At 34.2% G+C, this 25028-nt stretch overlaps 1 pseudogene; it reads right to left on the bottom strand.

The window, feature by feature from the left end:
* Nucleotides 1-23857: 23857 nt before the first annotated feature.
* On the bottom strand, nucleotides 23858-24522 carry LOC110196757 (large ribosomal subunit protein eL14 pseudogene; annotated as a pseudogene).
* Nucleotides 24523-25028: the final 506 nt, after the last annotated feature.

Below are 25028 nucleotides of genomic sequence, written 5' to 3' on the forward strand. Positions count from 1 at the left end.
TGAGTTTCAACATAAACCAACTTAGATTTGACCTCATTTATGTATACTAGATTTTCTGAGCACAGAATTCCTTGCCAGTTGGAGAAAAATCAGTTATTTTTGTTTTTCTTGACTTTTTATCTGAACTTAATTTTCTTTGGAAAAAATTAGATTTATTTATGCAAGAGCTGTACTAGAGCTATACTCCATATTTGTCTTCTCAGCACCAACCAGACCTTCAGCTTGCTCTGTCCTTGTGTTGTGCTTCCTTCCCTCCAATAAGTTGTGGCATGACAGATAGTATGATGGACTTAAATTCAGGAAGACCTGAGTTCAAATCCTATCTCAGACACTTACCAGCTCTGTGATCCTATATAAGTCACTTGATCACTTGCAGACTCAATTTTCTCATCTGTACAATGAAGGAGTTGACTTGATGGCCTTTCAGGTTCTTTCGAGCTTTAAATATGTTATCCTGTGATCAACCCAAGGTGGGCCTTTAAGCTCCTGCTCTGTCTCAAGTACAATAATGGCTAGTTATCATCCTTACTATGACACTCTCCAGTGTCATAGACCTTTCTAGTAGGTGTAAATTGGTTCATTAGTATGGTCCTTTGATAGCAAAACCTAAGTATTACTGGTTAAGTTTAGGTAGTATGAGTATTGCCTGCTATTTATCTCACTCTGGAGTCAGTAGGGAGTAGTGATAAGGCTCCATCATTTAGTAGGGGAAAGCCAGGGGATTGATTTGTTTCAAGGGAAATACTGATGGACATTAACACTGACAACATTTCCCCAAGTATTGTTCATTTCAGAAGTTCTGTGACACAGCTCAATGGTTCATAATGCCCACATGAACACAAGTATATTGGGGATTTAAAAGATACGCATCACTTGATAGACTTAAGCCACCCATTTCATTTCTGACTTAACAATGGGTCAGGCTTTCTCATCAGTTACTGTTGCTCTTTAGAGACTCTACTCATAGGACATGAGGCTAAATATGATGCTTATGTCTGATATTTGTTGACACATTTTGGGGGCATTTACATACACACATAATCTTATATGTCTTGTATACATATAGTGTGTACACATGCACATATATAATAGGATGGATAATCATGGAAATACCAGTACATATATGTACACATATTTACTTCTTAGCTTCTTAAAATAATCAAGCAGCAAAATTTGATTTTATGAAATTAATTAACAGAATAGGTAAGCCAAGAAATACTTCACAATAATCTATAGAAAGCAACAAAAATGTGTGAATTAGTATCTCTTTTTCTTCCTCAAACAAAACTAGGGTCAAAAACCTTTGTACTTTACCTTGTTAGTAGGAATGCATTTTGAGTTTTAGAAATAATGTTTGATACACCAGTTAATATCATGCTCAAGAGTGAAATGGTGTCATTTTCAGAAGTCCAACACTGTCACACTACAATAATTTCGAACACGAACAAGAAGTTTGGTTTTTGGGTCAATTTCTTAATGTTCCACATCCCAAAAAACTTTTACTGATTGACATTTATAAGGTGGGAGGGACAGCAATAGATTGCCTTATTCAAATTCTGTACCTCCAGGAGGAAATGGGAGTTCAGTGGGGCCTTTTCATTATTTCATAAATATTATTAATACAAATATTTAAGCATCTCCTGGAATGATTTGTAATATATTTTCAAAACAAATATTATGCTGAAAAGGTAATGTTTAATAAATCCTTCCTAATAGGATTCCCTGACTATTCAAACAAAGAACATGGTGTTGTAGTGCCTAAGAGAAGTTACACAGCTCTGTGATTCGAAAAAAATAAATGCATGCTTTAAGATGGTACTTTAGCTATCAAAACATGTTTTCATGATATAGATCAATGATCTTTTTTCCATTGAATTGTTTCTAGATTTTGCTGCTTAATGACACTCTTTGCTTGAGTTTTAATATTCATGAAAATTGCTGCAATGTGCCCTCCATTTCTTAAGAGAGCAGGGAGAGCACAAGCAGTCAAAATTCAAGTTTCTCATTGCTTCTCTGAGCATCATTTCAAACCACTTGAAAGGTCATTGGATAAAAATATCACATTCTCTCTCTTCCTCTGAAATTTTTCTTTCTTATTGCTCCCCTTTTCCCACACAGTCACCAAAGAGATTACAACAGAGGAGAACTGGGTGAGAGAACTTGCCTGATTCTGCAGGCTTGTCTACTGAATCTTTTCTTCCTCTCTTTGTATCTATGGCTCCTCTCTTCTTTATTGGAATGCATGTGAACATGATAGGTGTCATGATGTGCAGGAGGTGGGAGGATTTACATGAATGACCCAGCTCTTCATGAACAATCCATCTTTCAAAGAAGAAATAAGTAGTCATAAAAGTTGTTCTTATCTACATGAATTTGGCTCCAAATGTTCTAACACTTGTTTTCTTCTATTTCTGTTTACATGTAATGTCTTTCTCACTTCTGCATCTTGGAATCTCTGGTTTTTTGCAAAATTCCACTTAAGCGCCATCTTCAAAATGAAGTTTTTCCTCACCTTCACAATGGACAGTGTGTGCCTCCATTTCCCACCAAGGCCAAGGTCACCTTTTATCTGTTCTATATTTGCTCCGTCTCTGTCTCTCTATCATATAAAATAAATTGTAATTACAGATGTATATGTTTTTTTGTTGTCTTCCCCATTAGAATATATGTATATATGTGTGTATATACATATATGTATATATGTATACACACATATACATGCATACACACACATAGTCACACACACAAACACACACATATATTCCTTAAATGGAGGTATCGTTTCAGTTTTGTCTTTGTTTCTCCAGAGCCTAGCTGAGTGTCTGACAATCAGAAGATGCTTAATAAATAATTACTGATGTCAAAGACAATATTTTTTAATGTCTGTCAAAATTATATTAGGGATGGATGTTAAGCAAATTGGAAAACTGGTTAGTGAATTATTCTTCAATCTAAAATATCATTGAGAATGCTAACCTATCCATGTTCCACTCTATTAAAGGAGAGATCCACACATTATATCCTTCTCCCATTGAGCTTTTTAAAATCTCGCATTAATTTGTCCAAAAATGATGAATTGTAGGTGATTATTCTAGTACCAATAAGAATATACAAAAGATTATTATTCATTTTTTTCCTATTCTGAGTTTATTGAACTGTGGATGTAATATTCATATATATATATATATATATATATGTATATATATATATATATATATACATATATATATATATATATATATATGTATGCACTTTTTTTCTGTTTGGTTTTAGTTGAGATGGTGCAAATTAGGTTTCAAAAAGAAGCCTAGAATCTTTGAACATTCACACCATGCAATATTCCTAAAAAGAACTATACTATTGATTTTTGTAGGCATTCTAATGCCAGCATTTCTCTTTTGTGTATGTAGGTACAAAGTTAAACTCTCTCTTTTGACTAGAATGCTTTTAAGATGCAATACTAGTAATTAAATATCAAATTCTTTATTTTTTAGATGCTTTAAAGCCATATAGTGGTTTTCTTTTAGTATTTTTGTCTGCAGCAAAATATTTGAAAGTGTTTGTATGTGTGTGTGTGTGTGTGTGTGTGTGTGTGTGTGTGTGTGTGGCAGTATAATTACCTGTTAAAAATAAAAGCAAGAATATAATTATGACTTGAAACAATTTTATTGGTAGAGATTATGCATTACAGAAAGAATAAGATTCATTGGGCCTAAAGATATCAACTGACAGATCCATAAAGGTTAATACAAAGGATGTAGATTATTTATTTTTCTATATTAGGCCTGTGATGTCATCAATGTACAGAACTCTCAGGGAGGAGACTTTCTCCACCAAAATATAACATCTACTCATGTGTAATTTATGTTCCTCCAAAGCTTCCTGGGCAATGAGAGTTTAAGTAATTTTGCCTGCAGAAACAGGATTCAAACTCATTTCACTAACATTGGTCTTCTATCCAATGCATTATGATTTGTTATTCTAAAAAATGAGAGACCTAACATGTAAATGTAACCTCAGTCCCAAAGTCCATCAGCATGAGATTCTTTCCTCATTGGTGGAGGCAAATACCCTGCCTTGCATTAAGGGTGGGGCAAAATGGGAGAAAGAAGAGCTCTTCAAGTCATTATCCAGTCTTCTCTGACTTCTTGAGTTCTGTCTCAGCTTTGATTCATTTCAAGTGCATTTGGTTTCCAGCTTTAAAAAGGAAGATGGAAGAGGTCAACATCACTTCAAGTTGTTGTAGGAAAAGACTCTGGTAAGACATGAAAGGAGCAAGAAATCTCCATCACATCCCTATCTCCAACTAGAGACTTAAGGGTGAGTGAGTGAGTGAGATCTGAATGAGATCTAGAATGTTCTCTCTTGTTGTACTGAATTACCTTGCTTCCAATGGGAGAGCTCCTTTACTTTGTATTGTTTGGCATATGTTCTCCTCTGTATACCTTCTCTGCTTTCTATTTTACTACTGATTTGGATAAATGGGTTTTCTTAGCTAAGTGCTACATGTATTCATTGTGGTAACTGGTATTTGGTGGGAAAGTGAGTTAAGCCTTCAATGTAAAGCTTGGAATCCTCCTTCTCCCTAAGAGTGAAACAGATCAGGAGTTAACTTGAGCTCAATCATATCCTCTAGACTATTAATATTTAAGGGAGTAGATAATATAATTTTATCCTTATACCCACTGTCTTAGAGGAGATCGAATTGCCCAAACTTCTGGTTCTAACCTCTTGCTTCCTTGCTTCTTGGCAGGAATTACTTGGAGAAGGGTGGGGGAGATGAGATTAGGAATATTTATTCTGCCTCCTTTCAAGCCTCACAGAAATAACCTCATGAAACACACAGGGCCTCAGAACATATAGGCCCTCAGTATACATGATGCCTCACACACGGAATGAGATTTCAGCTCTAGAATTTAGGGAAGCACTTCTCTGTTAGTACTTCTATATCTGAGACATCAACTCCAAGCCTCAGCATGAGCCTCTGTAGTGTAAAAAGAATGTTTTCAAACTCCCTGTCTCTACCTTGCTTAAAGGCTGACCAATACTTAATTTATTGTATATGGAAAATATAATTGATGAGGGCAGGGCCCAAGCCAAGATCTTCACCCTTTGCCTCAAAGGGAATCTGACTCACAGGCCCCAGACCCTCATCTCCCTTTGAAAGCCTTAGCTTTACCTTTTAATCTTTATTCAGATGCACCCTAAAAGCCTTAGTCTCCCTCTTGTCTATAGGCCCCAGAAAGGCCTTCCTTTATCTCCTTTTGAAAGTCCTAGCCCCACCTTGATTTTGTGCAGATGCCTTTCAAGCTTCTGCCTTCCTGTTCCCTCCATTATCTATTCCCATTGTCTATTCAATCTCTCTGACCTCCCCAATTAGAATTCTTACCTAGACCCTTTCCCCAACCCCCTTCTCTGGCCACCCAATGTTAACTTTAGTATTTAAGATCCACCTTGGCTCTCATTCAGATGCTGAGAATCTCAGGCCCACAAGGCTGAGAACCTCTCATGCCTGCTGTCTTTACGGGCGTCACCTAGCTGAGAATCTCTCGTGCCCCAAAAGGCTGAGCCTTTCTCATGCCCGCCTGTCCTTATGGGCGTCACCTGGCCTCTGTGATTTACCACTAATAACCTTTTCCTCTGGCTGAAGAAGATTTGAGTTGAATTCTTTCAAGCAGGGCCCGGTACCGCGATCTTGGGGTCCCAGCACCCCAAAACCCCTAGACCTCTTCATATGAATAGTAGAACAATTACTGATTTCCGCTGGTAGAGAGATTTTTTTCACCAGGTGTTTACCAAGGACATCATAGATCCTGCTATTTTCACTTCTAGCAGGGAGAAAGAAGATATGACAAAATTAAAAGAGATATTGCTCAGTGTAGAACTAGTCATAAAGAACTTTGAAAATACACTTATTAGCAGTCCTTTTAAATAGCTACAGTAGTAGAAATCCTATTTTCTATATTTATAGCACTATCATTTGTGCTTTCTCTTAAGCAGTTAGATCTTTAAAAAAAATCTCCCATTAAAGCGTTGAACACTTTACTAAGATCAATGTGTATTACAGTAAAAAGAAGCTCTGTTCTTGTTTGCTTCACATCTCTGGACCAGATTATATTTCTAAGATTCCTTCTAGCTCTATATTCTCTGATTATTTTTTCTTTACTATAGAAAGATCACATCTTCTACCAGTCATATCAAGGCTTCCAATCAGATGGGGATTTAGAGAGTTCAATTTTGAAAATCATGTAAAACAATCAGTCCAAAAGGAATCTGCACAGTACTTTACTAACAGTTAATTGTGCAAATATGCTTGATGGCTTCTGTAGCCAATTTGCTGATTTCACAGTTCATCTTCAATGAATACTACAAAATAATACAAATTTTATTCAATTATTTTAAATATCCACATTTGAAAACACTGTATGTAAACCCATAAATGGTACTACAATAAAATAATATATGTCTAGACCCCTTAGAAGACTCTAAGTTCTGTAGTCCATAAATATTGACAGAACCAAAGGATTTCCAATTAAAAAAACAGTTTTTAACACACACACATACATGCATATATACACAATATACACCCTACATCTATACACATACATATAAAGATGTTTATGTCTGTGAGTGTATATATGTATGTATATGTTTATATATTTATATTTATATTACATAACTATTACACTAATTATTTTATATTATAAGTATAAAAAGCACCATTATATATCACAATATATAATATGTGTGTATATAGGTATGTGTGTGTATACACTCGTATTTCCATAGATACTATAAATTTCTTTAAAGTGATAGCCCAGTTCTAGAAACTAGGTAATCACCTGAAAGAAAAGTGAAACTATTTTCTATTTACTATATTATAAGTGGCCCAGAATTTTAATGGGAGCCTGAGCTGAAAGCTGCTACCCAAATTTTGCTACCCTGATAACATCAAGGCAAATTGACACTGATAGGCTGAAGAGACAGAACACAGGATCAAGCTGGAAAGATATTTTCATGGTGACTAGCTGACAGCATAGTTTCAATAAAATGTTGATCTCATGTCTAGTTGGTTTTATGTGGAGAAAAAAATAGGAGTAGCTGGAGCCTTCTTCATGATGGCACTTATATCCAAGGATAAAAATGAATGTTCAAAAAAATATAGAAGGGCAAGTGTTTCATTATGCTTAAAGTAAAAACTGAGATACATATTTAATTTTAAATGTGTCTCATCTATATGCTATTTATTTATAGCTACATTCTAATCATGAGAGGAAGTGTGAAAATATAAATGGAAAGTCTACCTAAAAGTAAGTTATTCCTCATTCAAGTCAACGGTCTGACATATATGAGCCATGTGACTTGGGTAAGTTACTTAACCTTTCATTGACATCCAACCAACTCTTTAAGACCATATGTTACAGACCAGTTGCCAATCTACATCAGGGGAGAGAGTTTTTACAATGATTCCTATTAATCAATGAAATCATAGGATTTCATAGGGCGCTAGTCATTCACCCCCATAACACAAAAAAAATTCTTGACATAGATCATTATGATATAATTATTTTTACTGATTGAAATATTTAATGTAAGTTGTACCTTGTTCTCCATATTCATTTAATTATATTAATTTGGGAAATCAAAATCATTATCTCCATTCATAAAATAAGAGGCTATTTGACTTTTCAAAAATCTCCAGTCAAAACTGCCTTTGCCATGCACTTCCAGGTTTAGAAATGCATTAAGCAAATAAGTATTTTTTCAAAAATTCTATTTAAAAGGTAATACAATTCTAGTAATTAATAAATAATATTTTAATGTATATGTCTGTCCATTAGCAGCTCAGAAGCAATTATAATTTGGGCATCTTTATAATTAACCAATAAAGGGAAAAAAACAGAAAAAAGAGGCCCATGTATGTCTGTAGTAAAGAGGAGAAATGCTTCTTAAATCAGTGATGAATAAGTGAAAAGGTATAATTATTTTGAAGATCAACTCAAAGAACGAATAATAAATCTCAGAAATCTCATTGCTACTTTTCTAAATGGATAGAAATGTTCAAAGTAGGAGAAGGGAAACCTATTTCCATGTAGAGAAAAATTCTTATATGAAAACAAAATGCCTGAAGGGGAAATAAAATGTTTACACAAAACTTGTGAAAAGCACCTGACAAAATGTTATTTATCCATTCTTGTGTTGTCCTGTAATGGCTAAATCTTGCCATTCAATTTCTCCTTCATCCCAGGGTCTAACTGTATGTAAGTAATGTGTTAATAATTGCATTTTCAGAAATTTTTTTTTTCCCTCAACCAATCCTTACTCTACCTCAAAGAAGATTCAGAATCTAAAAGGAGCAGAGATTGCAGAAGATTCTCCAAAAGGAAGTCTGAAGAAGCAAAAAAAAAAAAAAGAAAGGACTCATATAATAGATCAAGGCAGGTGACTTGGCTTTCTAGATTTGAGAATTTGTTATTTTTCAATATGATTCATGATCATCATTGATAAAATATGGTCTAAAAGGTTAGCTTCAATTAATTTACTTAATATCTTATATGGCCTTATACAACATGTTCCAAAAGTGTTAGTGTAGTTTTAAGATATTAAAATCCTTTTATTTATCTTTATGTGCTTTAAATACAAAATGGTACCATGTAAAAACTAGACGTGTATTTTGTTGTTGCTACCGCTGCTGTTCTTGAAGAATTAGATTTAGAAGTCCAAATAGAGAAATACTCTGGATATGCACATGACAAGATTGAAAGCATATATTATGCCACACAGAAATGTGAGGTAAAGATGTTAAATATTTAACCAGAATACAAAACCATTGTAATACTATATCTTCAAATTTAATGCTCTCTCTAGTGAATATTCTGCATTTTTCTAGACATATGTTTTGAGTTGTAAATATCTTCAAAAATCTAGAACATATTTTCCTCATTATTCAACACTTAATGTCAATAGATATAAAGAGATCTCTCCCAGATTGTGACATATCTTAGTATGACCAAAAAAATAAAATAAAATCAGTCATGCTTGTCTTGATGAGAGTGAATCTGATTTGAATATAGACAAGTGTTCTAAATATCACCACTGACAGACTTCCTAATTATTCCTCTGATAATGCCATCAACATATTCCATTACCATTTTTGGAATAAGATTTCTATTTTTTTCCCCTTAACTGCTTTTTAGATTTGCTCTAGCTAACACAGAATCAAGATGTTTACTGAATAATAGATTACATTTCCCCACAGGAAGCCATTCACACAGGGTTTCATTGTCTAAATTGATCCTTCTTTTGTCTCTTATAACCAATCCTTGCCTTGCTGTTCTTACATGAACATCCATCTTCCATCACTTCATCTTTGCACTAACTCTTTTCCATGAGAGGAAAACATTCCTTCCTTACCTTTGGCTTTGGCAATTCTTTATTTACTTGAAAACTCTTCTCAAGCACCAGCTTCCACATAAATTAACCTTTCATTATCCCTCAGCTGTTAGGGCAATCTCTTTAAATATTTCCCCGACGAGTATACTCACATGTTTCTACATGTGATTATGAGCATACACATACATATGCGTTTGTATACATATGCATCCATATACACATGTATTGTGCATAGGAAGATTGATGTCCCATCTGCACACATATACTTTATACAAGCATGTGTATGAACATGTATTCATGTATCTGCATATGTGCACCACCTATCTTCTATAGAATGTTGAAAATAAGGGCATTTTCATTTTTTTGTCTCTATGAACTGAGTTTCTAGCAGTGTGAGGTACATGGTAGGTCCTTAATAAAAGCTAGTTGGGATTATTGATTGATTTCCAATAGTTTTGCTTACATTGATTATTCACAAGAAAAGTAATGCATATTGTTTATTTTCCTCACAATAATCAAGTTGCCAAGTGAATAGAGCACCATCCTTGGAGTTAGATATACTTGGTTTCAGTTCCCAACTGTTATACAGTGACCATATAACTATGGTCAAGTGACTTAACTTGTTTATCCCAGGCATTCTCTCTAAATGTCTTATAGAGCAGGGAGAGAGAGAGAGAGAGAGAGAGAGAGAGAGAGAGAGAGAGAGAGAGAGAGAGAGAGAGAGAGAGAGAGATGGAGGGAGAGATTTCCACATTGCAATTATCCCACCAGGGAAATTCTATCAGGGAAAAAAAAAAAGACTTCCTGACACCCTTCTGATTGTAAAAATGGAGAGTGTTTATGTTATGAAAATTAAGACTAAACATGACATATCATCATAAATCCTTTCCCAGTAGTGATTAAGATTTAGTCATGACAAAATTCAGTTTCCTCCTATATTCTTAATACATGTGAAGCATATGCTCCCTGAAAAAACAATGTGTTGCTCTTAAGAAACATTTTTTTTAAGTTTGAATAAGATAAAAAACAATACTAAAATTTTCAACCATTTAAACTAGAGAGATGAAGAAAACTCATATAAAATAATGCTTTGGACTGGACCCATAGTTTATTGCTGTTCTTCATAAGTGAAATTAATAGCACTTCTCTGTGACTTTTCATTGGCCATTCCCCAGGCCTGTAATAAACTTTGATCTTATTTCTGCCCATTGACATCCCTAGTTTCCTCTGAGATTCATATTAAGTTCTACTCTCATATTTCTTTTGTGTCTTTTCCTGATCCCAACAGCAGCTAATACATTTCCACAACCCCAATTACTTTGTTTTAAATCTAAATCTATATCAGTACAGTATATACTTGTATGTGTGCATGTTGTCTCCTTAAATAGATTGTAAGCTCCATGAGTATGGGAACTATTTAATTTATGTCTTTGCCTCACTGTCACATAATAGAGTACCTCAAACATAATAGGTATATAAGAAAGGCTTGTAACTTATAGTAAATCTAATCCATTTTCTTTAACTTTCTTCTTCTGATACTCTGTATTTAATTTTTATGAGACAGACAATACCCATCTAGGTCTCATTAATAATGCCTCCCTTCCTTAAGTCATCATTTTTAGTTACAATATTAAAAGACTTATAATGATTCAGGCTGATACATTTTCAGTCAATAACTATTGAAGAATATTTACATAGATATCACCTTCCTTTTATGACAGAGCTCTTTCCTGAAAAAAAATGTTCTGAGTTAATGTGCTATGAGATTCATCTCATTTCCTGTGGCAATAATGTTATAATACGTAGTTAGTTTCCAAGGCCCAGGGTCCAATGCTGAATTTTTAAAAGAAATAATTGCTTGAAACCTGATTATAAAGGAGATGATAGGAAATCAATTAAAAAAAATAGCAAAGAACCAGGCAAAATCACAAGAAAACTAAAAAAAAAAAAAAGAATTATCAGAACCTATCATGTATACCATATCTATTTCATAATATCAAAATCTTAGAGGCAATAAGGTAAATCTCATTCCATATAACTACAAAATGCATAAAATATTTTTGAATTAACCTACCAAGATGCACAAAATATTTAGATATATATTCAATTACAATATATTACTAAAAGAAATAAGGAACAACTTTAATTATAGGAGAAACATTAACTGCTTATGGCTGGGCTGTGCCAATATAGTAAAAATGACAATACTGGCATTTTAATTTACAGTATACTAATCAAATTATCAAAGAATATTTCATATAACTTAAAAATAAAAATTTACCAAGAGATTAAAAAAAGAAAAAGATCTAGGTTATCAAGGGAAACAATGTGGAAAAAAAAGGTACAGAACAATGGAGAATAGAACTTCCAGACACCAAACTATAATATAAAGTAGTAGTCATCAAAAGCTTTTCATATTGCTTACCAGGTAGAGAAGCATATCAGCGGAATAGATTAGACAAGGTAGAAAGAGGAATAACGTAACTCAGTAACCAAGTATTTGATAAACCCCAAAATATAAATTACTTAGAAAAGAACTCCCTATTTAAAGAAAACTGTTGGGAAGACTAGAAATCAGTCAGGCAGACATTATTTTTAGATTAATATTTTATACCATATTCCACAATAAATTTTTTAAAAATGGATAGGTGACCTGAATATCGAAGATCCTATCATGAAAAATAGAAGAGATACAGATCATATGACTTTCATTGTTAATGGTTGGAGATCTATTCTTTAACAAATACAAGATAGAAATGATTACAAAAGATAAAGCAGGTAACTTTGAGTATATAAAATTGAAAAGCTTCTGCACAAACAAAAATTAGTGTATCTGGGATAACAATGGAAATAACTATCTAGGAAAAAATGCTTTGTATCAAATCTCTCTGTTAAGAGTTTGGTATCCAAGATATATAGAAAAATGACAGAAAATTATTACTAAAAGCCATTCTCTAATTGATATGTTCTCAAAGGATATGAACAAGCAGTTTTTAAAAGAATTGTAAACTGTTAACCACCATATGAGAGACTATTCCAAAGACAGATGCAAATAAAAACAACGAGATTTTATTTCATATCCAGCAAGCTGGCAAGAATAACAAAGATAGGAATAGTCAATGTTGTGGAATTTTTATGGAGCTGTGAATTAGTATATCTGTTCTGGAAAACAATTTAGATTATGTAAATAAAGTGACTTGTACTTATATAAATAAAGCGACCTTTAGAAGAGATTCTATTATGTGGCCACAAATCCCAAAGTGGTCATTGATTAAAAGAAAGACTTCATTTACGTAACAATTTTATGACTGTACTTTTTGTGATAACAAAGAACCAGAAACACATGTATGCCCAAACATTAGGAAATGATTAAACAAATTATGGTTGATGAATGTAATATAATAATATTGTGCTATGATAAATGACAAACATAACAAATACCATGAAGCATGGAAAGGCTTCCATGAACTAATGCAAAGCAAAGTAAGCACAATCAAGAAAACAATATGCACATGATTGCAACAATGGAAGTGGAATAAACAATCACCAGAAATAATGTAAAATGACTTGCAAAATTATAAGGAAAAGACTAGCCTCAAAGATGAAATGCAAGAAGTCAACTTTATCTACCACTTTTCAGAGTTGTGGCAACTACAAGTATGGAATATTCCATATATTTTCATATTTTTCATTCATATATATATATATGCTTTGCTGAATTTTCTCTTCTTCCTTTCTTTTTTCTTTAAAAAAAAAATTCTGTATTATATGGGATGACTCTGTGTGAGGAGATAGTTTCAAGTTTCCTAACCTAGGGTATTGGAACTAATATACATAATACGTGTATACACATGCATATCTATACACACACACACACACACATATATGCATGTATAGCATGTATACACACATACACATATATCCATATACACATATGTCCATAGAAATAAGTGAATATATTAGAAAATCACATTTCAATAAAATTGAATTTCTTAATAATACTATGTGTTTCATTTTCTGCATTTAAAAACTGTTTTTTCCCTGAGAAAGGCTATATAGACTTCTTCATCAAACTGCTAAAGGATTGATAATATGAAAAACTCTGAGTAGGGGACAGGAGACAAGGAAATTCAGGCCATGCAAAAACATAAGATATAAATAACATTTTATTTAAGAAAAAGAAATAACGCATTCATATACACTTTATGATAGAAGAAGCACCTTTTTTTACTACAATCCAGTAAAGTAGGCAGAATGACAGAACATATTCATTCAACTTTCATCAACTATAAGTGATGAATTATAAAATATATGATAGAAAGCTTTCTAAATTGAATTGCAAATCAATTAAGCAGTGACAAACTACATAGCATTTGAATTTTGTTTTCTTAAAATTTTTTCTCTTTTTATAATTAATCAGAAGGTGATGAATCACCTTTATCTGAGTTATGGAATTCAAGAGGACCTTCATAGAAAGTTATGGACAGATATCTTTGAGGACACTTATAAACTTAAGGTAACTAAATATTTCCCACTTGGGTTATACATTCCCATGAACTTAATTAGAATCTCATTATCCTGCAAAATCACATCAACTCTTAAAATCATACATTCTCATTACCTCTTACCCCTGGGGCCCTTCCCTTCCTCTGACAGGAGAGCGTAGAGGGTGAACAGTGGACAATGGAGAGTTCCACTAATATCTTCTACTTAAATAAGCCACCGAGGTCAACCTTCTCATATTTGGCTACATTTTTCTGTATTTCATCATGATCTGTACTCTGGGTATCTTTCCCACCTCCCATTTATCAGCTTTTTTAATATTATCATCTTTCCCCATTAAACTGTGAAGTATTTCAGGGTAGGGATTGTCTTTTACCTTCCTTTGTATCAGTGCTTAGCACAGTTCCTGTCACAAAGTAGCAGCTTAAACAATATAGATTTACTACTAGATGATAGCGCCTTTTTAGAAACAAACAGTCTAGGGATGCTTGTTTTGCTTTCTACTTTCCATTGTTGGATGTGCATCTGTTATAAACTAATTGTTTCAGATCATGTAGTTACCACTTTTGTTGCATCCGTATATGTGAATCTGAAAGAAGTGGGCAATGAATACTTGCTGCCTGTGATAACTTCTCTAGGTAAGAACAATGTTGTAATCAGCTGAGCCCTATAAGTATAAATTACTTTAAGTCTGAGATTGCCTCTGCATTTTGGTCTCTTTAATCATTGACTTGCTCCATTTTCCCCACTTTTTTTCTGGCATTTATAGTTCTACCTTATTTTGAAGGGTTTTGTTATTTTAGAAAAAGGTGTCCAAGTTGGTGAGAAATGGTATTCTTTGATATATAATTCAGTGTAATGCTAAATGCCTAATCATCCATCCTAGACTTGGGTCCAGGTAGAATTCTAGTTTAGATAGCAACCTTGCTCTATTTGTACCATAGTCTCCTACACTGATGTAGTATAGCATATGTCTATTCTGTTGTGTTTGCATCTCTTATTGGTACTTATCACTACCTGCCCACTTAACACAACTGTGCCATCCATTACTCATCATTTATTCAGCAGAGGAAAGGAGCAGAGATCCACTGCTGAGAAAAACTATTGGGTAGCCTCTATCTCCCATATCTCCACTTCTAACATCTTTCTACTCAGCAGATCATTAGGCAATATCCTGGAAAAGTCAGCCCCATAACTATAAAGAGTTTATTATTTAATTCTAGTTAAAGAACAACATTTTTCCATGTGACTCTTTTAAGTATGTAAATTGATGATATGCAATGATATAAAGAGAGATCATTAACAATCCGAATGGAAAGGTGTTAATGGATTATCACTAGGAATGTATTTAATCTTTGTCGTTTTCCAGGACATCAATATTCTTTTATTTCTCGCACCTATTTGTACTAATCAACATGCCATATTTGCCTCGTTGGACTTTCAAGAGTTATATTCTTTTCAGAGATAAAATTTTAAAAAATCAGAGAGCATCATTCAAGTTTCCAAAGTCAGAGTTGACTTCTGGTTGAGGTAATTAGTGACACATTTAAACGATCTACCCCAGCCATAAAACTATGAAGGTTTCTAATCTCAAATTTTATTAACAAATTCAATTGAATAAATACCATAGACCCTTTACTCCATCTCATGACTCTTTTTACTTTTGTTAACACTATAAACAGCCTCCAGTTCTTTCAAGACCATTTCAAAAGCAAAAAAACAACCAACTCCTGTAAAAGAATGCTGTCTTCTTCCCTGAATGTTTTTCCTTGATATGAGAAATATGAGAATCATCAGTGTTACACTTTTAGATAGACACCTAGTTAGTGATCCTATTCTGGTGACAGCTCTTATCAGCAGCCACCAACTCTAGCAAATTTGCCAGCTCAGATTTGTTACCTGATTTTTTCTATTGCCATCTATAAAAAGACCCAGAAAAAAAGGGGCCCCTACCTCAGAATATCTCCACTATCAGAAGTAAATGGGGGAAAAAATCATGGAGGAGAAAGAACTGAATTATAAGCTGGTAACAAATTTCTCACTTTGACACATTATGGCTTTTTGATCTTGAGTAAGTAATTAAGCTTCTCAATATTGTCTGAAACTCTCTAAGGCCATGATTTGCAGGGAAGGTACTGATATGCACTTATATATGCATTGGAAGCTCCCCAAAATTATTAACCTAGTCGTTACCCTTTTTCCTAGCATCAACTTTGGACTCTAACTCATGAAAAACATAACCAAAGTCACAAGGGTAGGTTGAGTAATAGATCCTGGACAATGTGGGGTAGGGGGAAAGAGAGAAATGGCATTAGTATAGGACCTACTATGTGTCAGTCATTGTACTGAGTGCTTTACAAATATCATCCAACTTAATCATCACAACAGCCCTGTGAGGTAGGAGCTGTTAATTATCCTCATTTAACATTTGAGGAAATTGAGGCAAACAAAGGTTAAATGGGTCACCTAGGGTCACACAGTCATCTGTCTCTGTTGTTACATATAAAAACTTCCAGTGTCAATACTTTGCTCCTAAAGTTCGCATTTCCATTTCAAAGAGTATATGACCTCAAATGAATTAAGGAGTCATTCATTCCATATGTATTAAACAACAAAAAAACATATACAAAGGATTACCCTAGATAAAAGTAATGTGAAGACAAAAGGGTCATAGTCTCTGTTCTCTAAGAGTTTACAATCTGGAGGAAAAGCCAAGTACTTGGATGAGTATGAAAGAAATGTTCTATGGTAAGTTCTTGGGAAATTTGCTAGAAGAAATTTGAGAGGGAAAGAAAGAGACAGAGGCAATAACAGAGAGATAGACAGAGAGGTTTAAGAGGTTATTGGGAAGCCTTTGTGACACCTCAGCTGGGTTTAATGAGAATTAAGGAGCTTCAACAGAATGAGAAGCCAATGCAAAACGGGAAGGAGGAATCTATTCCAGGAATCAGAGATGATATGGGCAGAGGAAAGGAAATTAGAGAAACTAGACCAAAGCATGGTGACAGAAAAGGGCCTAGTTTGGTTGGAACTTAGACTATAGAGTAAATAAAAGGAATAAGAATGACATAATATTGAAAGGTTTAGAGTGTGATGAATGAAAACCCCAAGAGACAGAATTTCTGGGTAATAATCAATTTATTAATTACACTAGCTAGCAATCAATAGATTGGTGGTCATTGGTTACTCTCCCTAACCATTGATGGAAACGGAGACCCTTGAACACCTTAAAACCCTTTGAGAAAATAATTCCCCTGAAAAGAGAAGCTCAGCCTTTGTTGGTTTAATGATGAGGTGGGCTAAAAGTTTTAAGCTTCTCCTGATGTGGTTTAGGGTTGCAGGGACCCTGAACCTATTGAGGTATAGGACGGGGTCATCTAGAAATTATTCACAGACTCAAGAAGTCCCTGTACCCCTAAACCACATCAGACAGAAAAGTCAGGAAATCTGACTTTGAATCATGGATTTACTTACTTAACTACTTTACTGCTATGTGATGTGGGCTTCTTCGAGGATGTTTCATTTTTAGAATATTAAATTTTATTTTTGCAATTTTATTATTTCAAAAACAATGTTTTTCAGCATTCATAAACTTGATTTTTGTGAAGTACTCTAAGGTTTACCTCATGTGATTATCACAAAAACTCAGTGAGTTAAGTACTGTAGGTATTATTGTCCCCATTTTATAGATAAGAAAATTGAAGCTCAGAGATATAAAGAGATTTATTTGGAGAATCAAAGGATCATAGATTGAAAGTTGCAAAGAACATTAGAGGCCATTTATTCTGATTTCATTATTATACAGTATGAGGAAGCTTAGGCTCAGGAAGGCAAAGTGACTTGCCTAAGGTCATACAGCTTCTATATGTAAAAGATAGATTTGAACCCTTTTCTCTCCTCATGTCAATTTCAGTGCTTTTTTGTAAACTGTTTTGTAAACTGGAGAACAATGTATAAGCATTAACTATTTCTGCTTTATCTTATAACTATCAAAAAGAAGCTACATGGAATTTCAGACTGAGCCGGATTTGGCATTAGAAGACCTGGGTTCAAGTCCTGTTTCTGACACACACTACACATGGGCCTAGGAAAATCACTTAAACTCTAAGACTATAAGTTTTAGAGATTTGTTGTGTGGATTTGTATCAGCCTGGGAACTTCCTATATGAAATAACTCATAGATCTGGTTAAAAATTAAATAAAGGCAATGAAGGTTTTCTGAATAGAGAAGTGACGTGATCAGGTTTGTGATATAGAAAGATCAGAATAGGAGGAAAAAGAGGAATAGAATAACCATTTTATCTCATTTGATCCTCACAACAACCCTTGGAGGTGCTACTATTATCCCCATTTTACAGTTGAGGAAACTGAGGCAAACAGAAGTGAGTTACACTAGTGTCTAAGGCTGAAACTGAACTCAGGCCTTCCTGATTCCAGACCCAGCACTCTATCCACTGCACTACCAGCTGTGTTTGAGGAGATCAGTGCAGATTCAAATTAAATGGCTGCAGTTTTAGTGACAGTGTGAGGAGTAGAGGGGAAGACTGCACCCTCTGATTTAAACTAGGAGGAAATCTACAATTCTCTTTTTCACCCCACCTGCATTACAACTTCCTGAAATCAGGGAGGAATGACATAAACCAAAAAGACCTAAGAGATTCCCCAATGCTCCTCAGGGAACACTTTTGAGTGATGGATGGATGAGTAACTGCCTCCCTAAGTATCTCTCCAAAGAGGTGCCTGAAGTGTTAAGGCAGGTTTCTTGGAATCCCATGGAGCACAAAATCATTTTTGGCTAAATCAAAGGCACCTTTGAAGTTACCAATGCAATGAAGCAAAGAGACACAAATAGTCAGCTTTTTTTTTTTAAATGCGTTTCCTCAGTGTGAATATTCAGTCAATAGTTCTATAACTGGGCATAAAGGTATTTTTTTCCCCTCCTGTGCTACTTTGATCTTTGCATGTTCTCTGTTGGCACTAGAAATGGGAGGTATTTTGGTTGAGAAATAAGGACAGTAGAAGTTGACACACTCAGTGGCTATCTTTCAGTTCTACTTACAATTGAACAATGTTTTCTCCTCAATTTCATGGGAATCATAGTTCTACTTAATTGTGAATCTTTTCTGTACTTTGTGAACTCTATTCTCTAATTATACAATGTTGTAAGATGGTAACCTACTTTAAGTAATAAATTGAGGTGAAGCTATAAATCTACAGACATATGGATGTCCAAGAATAATGATTTTTGAATAGGCAAAAATCGGTAGACACGAATTAAATGTATCACTTCCTCAGGGTTGTGAAAAATGAGCTTATATTGCTGCAGCCATGGCCAACATCAATATGATTTCAATGCCCTACATAACCTGGCCTGACTTGTGCTAATCTCCAAATCCTTACTTAAATGAATCGTAGTGACATGGTAGGGCACATTTTACCTTCAGGTTTAAGATTATTTATTGTAAATGAATGGTGGGGATGGGGGGGAGAAGAGAAATAATTTTAAAAATAAATATTCTACTGGATTAGCAGTTGTTAAAAAAAAATAATCTGTTTTCAGACAGCCTTTAATTAGAAATCCTACCTTGGATACCCATACAATGGAGATACTTTATTTTTTAAAGTTCTTTTTTTAACACAATTTTATCCTGGAATAATTATTGTTCAGGATTTTAAGTCAATAATGAAACAAACAGTGTCTTCTCTTTTCCCTGCTCATTAAAACTGCAAAGATATTACAAGATACCCCAAACAATAGCATATTAGTAGGTACTTTTTTTGGTTTGTTTTCCTGTGAAAATAGATCATTTCTTGATTAGGAGAAGGCTACCTTCCTGCTTCAGAAGCAAGAGAGTATCCAAGATAATATGATTTTACACATTCACAATTGTGAAATGACATAGTGTTCTCCTTTGAAACATTCGAGTAATTCTGACAATCAAAATGAAATAGGGATTTAATAGGGGTTTTAGCTGAAAAACCAGTAGGCTTGTGCCCAAAATACACACACACACACACACACACACACACACACACACACACACACACACACACACTCATCATTGATGTAAGCAAGCCTTCATACTTTGAAGAATGAGTTACTTTGAAATGTGATAATTTGCATTTAGACTTACTGGTTTTATTGACCCCAAAATTTTGGATAGATGCTTAAAATGTAGATGAATAACAACAACTCTACATGATTCACATCAGTTCATTCCCAACTTTAGCCTAGCACAAAAAAAAAAGAAAGAAAAAGAAAAATCTGATGTCAAAATATTTGGATTGGCCATCCACATTATACTGGTGAAGAAGCATACTTACCATACTTTACCTATTGTTACGTGGTTTATAATGCAGTAATTGGCACTGCATCCCTAATCTTAAAACATAATACCATGCCCAAACTATTATCGGCAATCATCCATTTGACTAAAGTCCTGCTGTTTTACTTATAAACATTGTATGTGTCACAGAGATAGGATATCAGAAATAAAATAGGAAAAAAATTATTCTAAAAGATGAAAAGATTCTAATATTTATTTATTGAAGCCATTTTTGTTTATGATTTTTAGAGCATTAACAACTCAAGCAAAAGAAAAATGGCTATAAATTGAAGATATTTAATAAACTTATTTGCAGAACACATTTAAAAAATTTCCAATTAGTACCGGCATATGCATACACACATAAGTCTGCATACTCAAATAGCAGTCAATTTTATCTGCATTGTTTTTAACTTGTACTCAGCAATGTTCTGGTGGTAGGAAATCCCATGGGCAGAACAAGCCTAATTTGGGACTTCTTGACGTGTGTAAGTATACTTTTCAAAAATCAAATTATTAGTAGCACAATGACTTGATTTCCATTAAAATGTTTACATATTGTAGTCTACATACAATTTCAATATTTCAGCACTCTGTCATTTTAAATCAAGGAAAATCAACTATTCCGCCCTGAATAGTTAAAAATGATTGCAAAAAACACTGACAAGAAAAATTGCCAAGGTGCTTATTTCAAATATGTAGGTCAGATTTAATAGTGAAAACAAAGACTTCTGCAGAAACTACTGAAAACAGAGTTAGATAAGGGGGTGATTTACCCTAATGGAGTAGTATTGGGTGTTTATGGTAGGAAATGGAACTAGATGTCAGCAAATTAGTGGTTAGAGTCAAATGAATGTAGTCTTCCATATATATATATTTGATATATATCTCAAAAAAATTTACTCATTGCCTGTTTTTATATACAGGTTTTATATATACACACATATATATTAAAAACAGGAAACGGAGAAACAATTTTGATTATGTTGTTAAAGACAAAGACAAAAAAAAACACCCTGAAAACCACACAGTCACAAAAGAATCATTATTTGAATAGTTTTCTCCAAATAACTCAAGTAGGTACTACTGTGGATAGAATGCTGAGCCTCTATCTTCCTAGTCTCTAGGAGAAAGACCTGCATTCAAATACTACTTCAGACACTTACTAATTGTATGAGGTTTGGTAAGTTACTTAACTTTTGTCTTCTGCAATTCCTCAGTTATACAATGGAAATGATCTAGGTTGTTGTGAGGTTCAAATGAGATACTATTTGTAAAGGGCTTAGAAGAGTATCTAGAATATAGAAGGCACTATATAAATGCTAACTATTTCTATTCCAAATATGTGATTTTACAAACAAAGGAATTGCAAATGAGAGGTGATCTAATGCCCTTTCCTTATGAGCACATGGTCATCTACTTCAACATCTCCCAGAAATGATAATTCTTTCTCAGACAGGAATTGTTGTTGGTACAGTTGTGAACTGGCCCAGCCATTCTGCAGAACAATTTGGAACTGTGCCCAAAGGCCTACAAAACTGTGTATAGTCTCTCATCCAGAAATACCACTATTAGGTCCACATCCCAAAGAGATCAAAGGAAAATGAAAAGGATCTACTTTTGCAAAAATATTTAATGCAACTCTTTTTCTGGTGGCAAAGTTGAAGAATGTCCATCAACTGGGGAATGGCTGATAAAGTTGTGATATATCATTTTGATGGAACACTATTGTGGATAAGAAATGACGGAGAGGATAATTTCAGAAAAAAACCTAGGAAGATTTTTATGAACTGAGGCAAAATGAAGGAAGCAGGAGCAAGAGGTCATTGTACACAGTAAAAGCAATATTATAATGATGATCAACCATAAAATATTTATTCTGATCAATACAATGTAGATATTTCAGGACTCATGATGAAAATTGCTATCTACCTTTAAAGAGAGAATTGATGAACTCTGCATGCAGATTGAAATATAATTTTCTCACCTTATTGTTTCTTGCTTTTTTTTGACAATATGCCTAATTGGAAATATGTTTTACATGACTTCATATATATGGAATAGGTTTTATATTACTTGCTTTCTCAGTGGGTAGGGTAGGGCTAGAAGGAGGGAGAGAATTTGAAACTCAAAATTTAAAAAAAATAATTAAAAAAATAATTTTGTCCAAAAAAAAACTAGGACTCTTCACTTTTTCTTGTGGCACAATGCCTGGCACGTAGTAGGCATTATATAAATGCTTATCTCTTTCTTTTCTTTCTTCCTTTCTTCCTCCCTTCCTTTCTTTCCTTCTTTCAGGAAGCCCTTTTGGAGTCATTCTCAAAATAATGTTTTTAAAATCATAAAATGAAATATATATGTATATATATATATATAATATATATCATTACAAAAAGTTAATTATATTGGAATATAGCTTTCAAAACATATTTAAAAACAAACAAACACCTATTCACTGATTCCAGGCTAGAAAACCCTGAAGTCTATAACACCTGACAAACAGTCTTCCACCTTTTTTGATCACTTTCCACGACAACCAAGATAAAGAACTGCTCCCATTGAGACATCCTGTTGAATTTTTGGAAAGCTTTAATTCTTAGGAAATTATTATGTAAGCTATCTTTTCTTAATCTTTGCTCACTAGTCCTTGTTTTACCGTCTGAGGCCAACCATAGTAATTTTCATTCTCTCGTCCACCATATACTTTGATTTAAATATCTGAAGGCTATTTTCACGTCTCACTGAGTTCTTTGGTTCTCTTGGCAACATATCTTATGCATTCAATTGACCATCTTATGATATGGAGTCAAATATTTTCACCAGCCTGGTTGTCTTCCAGACAAACCACAGCTTGTCAATATTGCTTTTAAAATGCAACACTCTGGGACAGGTAGGTGGCACAGTGGTTAAAGCTCTGGCCTTGGAGTCAGGAGGCCCTGAGTTCAAAATGTGGCCTCAGATGCTTGACACTTAATAGCTGTGTGACTATAGACAAGACACTTAACCTCAATTGCCTCACCAAAAAAAAAAATGCAATACCCTAAAGTAAAACCAAAATTCTACATGTGGTCTGACCAGGATAAATTATAAATTATACCCTCTTTTACTTTAGATACAATATTTCTATTAATTCTGCCTAAAATTTTTTTTTAACTGCCATATCACATTTTTAATTCATAATGAACTAGCTGTTTACTAAAATTACATGGTATTTTTCACAGAAAGTCAATTTATTAAGTGCTTATTATATCAGGCAGTCTTTCAGTACTTGTATAGTTCATTTATTAAAGATAAAAATGTACAGTTACATTTTCTAAATTTCTATTGTTATATTCAACTAATTTTTCTATACTATAAATATTTCTGTTCACAACCAGTTCTGTCATCCAACTTGATAGCTATCCCCTCAGTACTATGTCATCTACAGATTTGATAAGCATCACAGCTATGTCTGGAGTCAAACCACTAATGAAAATTCCTAACCTTTCCCAAGGACAGTCATACAATGAGAAGACTGGCATAATTTTATTATATACTTCTTTGGGTCTTGTTTTAAACTGAACAGTGCTGTCATTCAGCTTCTTCTCTCCTCTACGTTTAAAACTATTATATACAAGATGGTCAGATGCTTTTTTTTTGTGTAGCAAAATCATTATTTGGTTTCTGGCAGCCTCTTATTTTTTGGCCTTTGGAGCAGCTGTTTTCTGAGTGGATCCCTTCTGGGCGGATCCCTTCTTGGCTGGGGCCTTCTGGCTGGAGGCTTTCTGACCTTTCTGAGCCTTCTGGCCAGGGGTGGCCTTCTGACCCTTAGCCTTCTTTAAGGGGACCTTCTTGGCAGAGACCTTTGCAGCCAGTGCCTTCTGGACAGCCCCCTTCTTTGGAAACCCCTTCTGGGTGGACGCTTTCTGGAGCTTCCTTACTTCATGCTTGACAATTCAGTTTCTCATTTTCTTGGCCTTCATGACTTCGTAAGGGTCAAAAATCTGTCATCTCAGCTTTCCTTTCTCTGGCTTCAATCTTCTTGGCCCATCTTGTGGCTTTCCATTTTGTATTGATCTTTTCTTTCTCCCAAGCAGCCCGGGCATACTTCTGAACAAGCATTGCGTGGGAACTGGAGTACGGAGTCTGTAAGTTGCATATGTTTAAATGGCATGGCCTGCCTCCTCACACCACTGAATGGGCCATCAACCAAAGCCCTGTTCTGATCAATAACATCCACAATAGCTACCAGCTTGCTGGCATGTGGCCCAAAGGAAATGTAGGCCACCTGACCAATTTCCACATAGCACTTGAATACCATTTGGCGGCGCCGAACGAGAAGCCAGATGCTTTACTGATATCAGGAATACTAGACTACATCAATGGCAATACCTTTGTTCCACCAGTTTATAACTGGTTCAAAGAAGGAAATTAAGTTAGCCTAGAAAGATTTGACTTTAGTTATGCTGCTTTCTAGACCAACACTTGCACTTCTAAGTGCTCACATGACTTTTTTTTAATTTATAAAGTGTTCTATGATTTCTTCAGAAACCAAAATTAGCCTTCTGATTTGAAATATCCCTCCACTTCCCCTTAATAAAACATTTGCTCCTTTTCTGTCCTGCTACACTTTTCACATTCTCCACAAATTCTCAAAGATTACTGATAGTAATCAGAATCGTATTCACAAGTCATTGTGGGTCCTGGAATGTAGAATCAAATGAGATAATACATGCAATAAACCTTAAAGCGCAAAATTAATGGAATCCATTATTATTGTCATTATTAGCAAATAATTCCCTAGGAACTCCTTAACTAGGACTACCT

Source organism: Phascolarctos cinereus, unplaced genomic scaffold (genome assembly GCF_003287225.1).
Source record: "Phascolarctos cinereus isolate Bilbo 61053 unplaced genomic scaffold, phaCin_HiC Scaffold_7;HRSCAF=346, whole genome shotgun sequence".
NCBI classification, from domain to species: domain Eukaryota; kingdom Metazoa; phylum Chordata; class Mammalia; order Diprotodontia; family Phascolarctidae; genus Phascolarctos; species Phascolarctos cinereus.